Source organism: Portunus trituberculatus, chromosome 25, assembly GCF_017591435.1.
Source record: "Portunus trituberculatus isolate SZX2019 chromosome 25, ASM1759143v1, whole genome shotgun sequence".
Taxonomy (NCBI): domain Eukaryota; kingdom Metazoa; phylum Arthropoda; class Malacostraca; order Decapoda; family Portunidae; genus Portunus; species Portunus trituberculatus.
The window spans coordinates 14,106,941-14,114,440 of NC_059279.1; the positions used below are offsets into that span (position 1 = coordinate 14,106,941).

The window sequence follows — 7,500 nt, forward strand, 5'->3', positions numbered from 1 at the left end:
CAGAGATATGAAGGGTAGAGAAGTGCAAAGGTATGGAAAAAGAGAGAAAGGGAAAAAGAGAAAGGAGAATAATAAAAAAATAGAAAGGAAGAGAGAATCCATCTAGAGAAACTCAGTAACGTTCATCAAGGCGCAGGCAGAGATATGAAGGATAAAAAGTGCAAAAGGTACGGAGAACAAATAAGAGAAGGGAAAAAGAGACGGGGAATAATTGAGGAGAAAACGGGAAAGAAAATCCGTCCACACATAAACTCGGTAAGGTCCATCAAGAAGCAGACAGGGATATGAGGGGAAAAAAAGTACAAAAGGTATGAAAAAGAATGGAGAAAGGTAGAAAGAGACGAGAATAATAAAAGAAATTGGAGAAAATGGAAAAGTACAGGAGGGGAAAGGATACAGGAGAGGAGACAAAGGACATAAAAAAAAAAAACGAAAAAGATATAGGAAGAAACAGTAAGTAGAAGGAATAGGAAAGAAAGGATGAAGTAAAGAACTGAGGAAAGGGTAAATAAAAGTGGAGGTTTTGAGGAGCATACAAGAATGGAAAGGGGTGTGGGAAAAGGTGAGGTGGCTAAAAGGAAGGTAAAGGTTAAAGGAAGCATGAAACCTTAAAAGTACGTATTTGTATTGAGTGATTCTAACTGCCACTCCTCCTCTTCTTACATTACTTTCTATTATTTATATCTGTTGTTTCTGCTTCTTTATTTGTTTGCTCCTTATTCTTCTTACTCCTTCGTTTATTTCTTGATTCTCTTATTTGCTTCCTTTTTATTCTTGATTTTTTTCGTTTTCTTATCTCTTTCGAATGTCCTCCTTTCTTTTTCCGTTTTTTTCTTTCATCTAATTATTTCTTTATTTGTTTTATTTGCGTTTATTTTTCTTCGTATCTTCTCATTAATCATCCTTCTCATTCTCCTCCATTCTCATTCTTCTTCCACCACCACCACCACCATCACCACCACTTACTCCTCCTCCACTTCCTTTTTTTACAGGGTCCTCGAGGCTACCAGTTCGAGTACAAGGTGGTGGACTCTCACGCCTCATGGATGCATAGTAGAGACGAGAAGAGCGACGGAGTGTCCACCCAAGGCTTCTACGCTGTGAAGCTTCCTGACGGGCGCATCCAGAGAGTCACCTACACGGCTGACGACGACGGCTACCACCCTGTCATCACCTACGTGTCTGCTGAAGGAGGCGGCGACGAAGGCGGAGGAGTAAAGGGATACGACTGGAAAGGCAAAAGTGACGTGGGTTTGAATCACTTGCTTGGAGTCTTCAATAAGATGAAGGATTCTCTAAGGACTGGTTACACTCCTCCAAAAGGATTACCGGAGGAGATAGTTACGACTCCTTACTACCCTCACGACCTCTGGGACAATCTACCGCGTCACCGTCATCTTTACGACCCGCTAAGACACTATGATGACTACGACGACCTAAATGTTTACGACCCTCATCATCCTTACGACTTCTATTACTACGACCCGCCACCACCTATGCCATATGACGACCACCGCCACCCCTACATGTACAAGACACCCATCTACCTTCCACATGACTCAAGCGAGGAAAAGCAGGTGGATTACAAAGTGGAATCGTCAGAGGAACACGATACTAGCACGAATATGAAGAACTACAAACCCAAATCGCCTTCTCAGGTAAGAATGGAGGGTAAGAAGTACTCAGGCGACAAAACGAAGAGACCCATGATGAAATACGAAGAGGAATCAAAGGAGGCTGATAAATCTTATGAAATGGAAGCAAGTGATGAACGTAGCGGGGAGAATCAACAGAAAATTGATAAAATGGATAGATACGAGTCGAGTGAAGAGTCAAACGAACACATGACGGAGAGAATGGATGAGGAATATGAATCGAAAGAAAAGAGTGATGAAATATACTCAGGCGAATCGAAGGAAGAGAAAATGGAGATGAGTGAAGAGAAAAAGAATGGGTACAAGGTAATTCACAGCAAGAGCGCTCAGCATAAGGACATGAAGGAGTACATACAGAAGATCAAGAGAGTAATGGCGACGTTCAACACAGACAGATCTTCATATACACCTCCATCACTGTACCGCCAGGACACAAATAGAATGGTCACCCCGCAAAAGTACATCCCGTCAAAGAAAATTGATGAAGATTCTGATGAGGAAGAAAACGAAAATTTAAAAGGTAAACACAAACAAATGAGTGTTAAAATGACGCCACCTGATAAACCTTTCCATATACCCAGCCATTACCATCCTCCTCCATCCAAGCCATTACGTAAACACTCCCTCCACAAAAAGCCACACACAAAACCACTAGACACCACTTTCCACACCTCGGCACCAATGTTACACGCCCCTCCACCTCGAGCACACCCTCCTCCACATCCTATACGCAAACATTCCCTCAAGAAGCCAAATACAAAACAAGAATCAACACCACCACCACCACCACCACCACCACCACATGCATCCCGAAGACCTATCATCCGTCTCATGCCTCCAGTCCACCACCCTCACCACCTCCCCCCACCAGCCCATTCATAGCTTCACTCCCTCCACCCCCCTCTTCCATGCACCGCTGCAACGAACAGATAGTATAAGGATAGTTGATAAGTGACGCCACAGTTGCCTCCATGACTATTTATGTGCTTCAGTAATGCCACACCTGTAATGGAAACTGTTGTAACTTATTATTTTGTACTACTTATATATTTTGAGAGGGTTGTTATAGCCTTAGGGATCTGGAAACATTTTTTTTTTTTTATAAGCAGTGTTTTGAATTTTTCGTGCCTCAAAATAGTAAATCGACACTTTCTATTTTATTTGCCACGTGTTTTCCTCTCATTAACTCCTTCACTACTGAGACATTTCTACCATGAATTTTGTGTGTGATTAGGGATTTTATTTGCATTAGGAAGGGTGTATGGAGGTCAGAAGAATAATGGCCACAGTCTTCACTATTTTAATCCCCAATAGAAGTTTATGAAGCTGTATAAAATCAACAAATAGTAAGCAAAATGAAAAGGAAAACGCGTCATAGTACTCAAGGGGTTAATCTCTTCAGTACCAGGACACGTTTTCATATTCTTTCTGGCTACTATTTGACGGTCTTATACAGCTTCAGAGACATTTGTTTGGATTAGAATAGTAAAGACTCAGACCATTATTCTTTTGACCTCCATAGATTGTTCCTAATGCAAATAAAATCGTCTAATCATACCCAAAAATTAAGGAAAAAATGCGTCTCAGTACTTAAGGGGTTAATTAGCACCCCGAGATCATTTTTCTTTGTTCAACACTTTCCACCTCTAAGCATTGCATTGGCTAGAAATTATTAAATGTATTCTTTTAATTCCCTCTCCAACTTTTTTTTTTACTTCATTGTCGATGTTTATAAAGATTTCATTGTTTATATCGCTTTGAAATTGTTCCATATCTCAGTAAAACGATTAAAAATTCTCTCTCTCTCTCTCTCTCTCTCTCTCTCTCTCTCTCTGTACGAGGAAAAAAGGCACAAATCAAAATTGTAAAGAAAAAAAAGTACAAGTCTTTATACATTTTCATTCCTGTGTTTACTGTATATCTATCAATCCCAAAGATTAATTTTTTCCTTACCGCTGTTTCCCGAGCCCTGCTATGGACGCTAAATGTACATCGTGTAGAATGACAAACACACCAATACACCACGTGCTTCTTTCAATTAGGACCGTCTTTTGAAACACTTCTGGTCTCATCTCCACTACTCTCACAAAGCCACTAATGAAGATACACGGGTTTTCAAAGATGTTTTTAAGGTTCTAGTGAGACAATAACAAGATTTCTACTTTGTCAACAGGAGAAACACTCTTGAGAATTGCTAATCATCTCTGTGGTCTTTTAAAACGATGGTCTTCATGGCTTTTCAAAACGATGTAAATGGTGATACGCGGGTTTTCAAGAATGTTTTTATGGTTCTAGTAAGACATTAACAAGATTTCTACGTTGTCAACAGGAGAAATACTCTTGACAACCCGGCTAATCATCTCTATGGCCTTTTAAAACGATGTACCGTAGATGAAGATATAAAAACGTTTTAATAGTTTCAAGTTCTCAAGAATGGTTCACCTGTTAATAATATAGTAATTTTATCAATGATTCATAAAATTTCTTCATAATCAACAGGAGAAAACACTCTCGAGAACGCGTCTGATCATCTCTGTGAAGATATACGGGTTTTCAAGGATGTTTTTGTGGTTCTAGTGAGCCATTAAAGGAATTCCTACATTGTCAACAGGAGAAATACTCTTGACAACCCGGATGGTCTTCATTGCCTTTCAAAACGATGAAAATGATGATACGCGGGTTTTCAAGAATGTTTTTTTTTTTATGGTTTTAGTGAGACATTAACAAAATTTCTACATTACCAACAGGAAAAACGCTCTTGACAACCCGGCTGATCATCTTTATGGCCTTTTAAAATGACGTCCCGTAAATTAAGATACTCGGGTTTTCAAGATTCTTTTTTTTTTTTATGGTTGTAGTGAAATATTAACAAGATTTCTACATTGTCAAGAGGAGAAACACCCTTGAAAATCTGATATAAATGATGATACACGGATTTTAATTAAAGGGTGTTTTTATGGTTCTAGTGAAATATCAACAGGATTTTACATTGTCAACAGGAGAAACAACCTTGAGAATCCGGCTAATCAATTCTGTGACCTTTTGAAATAGTCGTGATGAAAGAGCAAAGAGCTTCAGAATACGGGCAAATGTACGAAAGTTGACATGGTGCACTGGATTCCAAAGCACCAAAACCCAAACCTATTAAAATTAAGAGTTACAACTGCTTTACTTTCCCACGTATACCTTTAATGATGATTGTGATAAAGAGGAGGAGGAGGAGGAGGAGGAGGAGGAGGAGGAGGAGGAGGAGGAGGAGGAGGAGGAGGAGGAGGAGGAGGAGAGAAAGGTAGGTAATTGTATTGCTAACGCCATTATGTTTACGAAGGTTTGTCAGTGTCTGATTACCTTAACGAGCCATTTACCTGCACTGCCATTACTTCTTATTGTAGGTCATTATTGGTAGTGATTGCACCTCTCTCTCTCTCTCTCTCTCTCTCTCTCTCTCTCTCTCTCTCTCTCTCTCTTATACACATATACAAATAAAAACGCTTGGACAAATAAGAAAATAAAAATGAAATGGAAAAAAGATGAAGAAAAGTTAAAAGGAAACATTATAGAAAAAATCAAATAAAAAAAAGTTACCATAAAACACAAACAAATAAACAAAATAAAGTAGTAGTTAGAAAGAAAAAAGAAAGAAAGAAAAAAACACACACGTAAAGGAATTATAGGAAAGTTGACAACCATAAAGAAATGACGTCATGGCCTACAGTGGCGGAAATGGAAGGTTATTACGGAGAAAAGATCAAGCAACGTTCCCCTTTCCTCCCGACACTCATTCCATCCATTCCTGGCCCCCTCCCTCCTCCCCTTTCGTTATACAGTGACGAAAGCACACAACGAAGAGGGGATAGGAAAGGTCAGAGAGAGAGAGAGAGAGAGAGAGAGAGAGAAAGAGATTGTGACTTTCTGGAATAATATACTTTTTATAGCAGAGTTCACTCACTCGTGGTGGTTGCCAAGTCTCGCTTCCTCAGTTGTGTCGTTGATGCTTATTAACGTCGAAATTTTGACTTTTAACTATTATGGACACAAAACTGGCTTACATATGACAAAAATTTTTATTATTCATAGAGTATTAGAAGTATAACAAAGGATTATTTCTAAGCGACTCGAGCTTTCCATACGTAAGAGTGGCTGTGGCTGTGGCAGGAAAAAAACAAGAAAAGACAAGAAAGGATTAAATGGAGGGCAGCGTGAAGGTTCAAATCCCCGAAGAGTAAAGGCTACAGAAGTAAGGGTTATACAAAATGATGCGTTTTGAAACCTTCCTTTTGAAACAGTTTAAGCCAAAGGAATGACTTACACGCCAGGATTTCGAAAGCATCTTGTTACTAGCCAGGATGGGAGTACATTTCATTTTTTATGTATGAGGGGAAAGCTGGCCAAAGGCAACATAAAAAAAGAAAAAAAAAAGGCCCACTTAAGGATATATTTGAAAAGAAAATGAGAAAGCAATAAAGGCAACATAAGACAACAACAACAACAACAACAACAACAACAAAAAGCCCCACTTAAGGATATATTTGAAAAGAAAATGAAAAAGTAATAAAAGCAACATAAGACAACAACAACAACAACAAAAATACCCACTTAAAGATATATTTGAAAAGAAAATGAGAAAGTTATTTTTTATTTCACATGACTGGATAGAATTGGTAATCAGGTTGTTAATGTCAAGTCAATAGAGAAGACTACATCAGTTTACGGATAGCAATGATAGGTGAATATTGGTAAGTGTTTCACGTGTTGGTCTGATGGCTTCCTCTTCATTCCATTATTTTGTTATCTTTTTGTATAACCAATACTAGAATTATCTATGCTAGAAGAATTACTCGACACAGGACAGATAGCTTCAATATGCTCTAGTAAATTCACGCTACATACGAGCATACATTGTCATATCTTTACATTTTACAATAATCGCTGTTATATCCTCTTGACAAATATGCGATGAAAACATAAATGTCACCTCACTGTTTACGAAAGTTCAGGAAAATTCTGAATTGTGGCGCTAACTGGAACAGATAACTCCTTTTTAGATAGCCAACACACACACACACACACACACACACACACACACACACACACACACACACAGATACACACACACACACACACACACACACACACACACACAGATACACACACACACACACAAACACCTCCCGGAAAGCGGCGAGGCAAATGGGCAAGCCTCTTAATGTGTAGCCCCTGTTCACCTAGCAGTAAATAGGTACGGGATGTCACTCGAGGGGTTGTGGGCTCGCTTTCCCGGTGTGTGGAGTGTGTTGTGGTCTCAGTCCTACCCGAAGATCGGTTTATGAGCTCTGAGCTCGCTCCGTAATGGGAAAGGCTGGCTGGGCGACCAGCAGACGACCGTGGTGAATTACACACACACACACACACACACACACACACACACACACACACACAAACATTAAAATGGTTCATAAGTTAGTTGTGGTGTATAAGAAAAAAAAACAAAACATGAAGGTATGAAAGATGAATTAATGACCTGAGAATATTCAGTACAAGACAGCACATTTCATCGCCGTGACTGTGGCGAGAAAAGTGATTGTATTATTATTATCATTATTATCATTGTTATTATATTATTATTATTATTATTATTATAATTATTATCATTATTATCAATATTATTATTATCATTATTATTATCATTATTATCATTATTATTATTATTATTATTATAATAATTATTGTCATTATTACTATCATCACCATCACTGTCCTCAATACAGTAATTATCATCATAGTGGTTCTAGTCTTTTATTATTGCATCTTTCTCTCTCGTGGTCGGAAGAAATCTTTATAATTA

General features: G+C 38.6%; 1 protein-coding gene across 9 annotated transcripts in view; it reads right to left on the minus strand.

Annotated features, from left to right (window-relative positions):
- Positions 1–7,500, minus strand: part of LOC123508920 (rhodopsin-like) — a 56,160-nt gene that overhangs the window by 48,006 nt on the left and 654 nt on the right. The window lies entirely within an intron of this gene.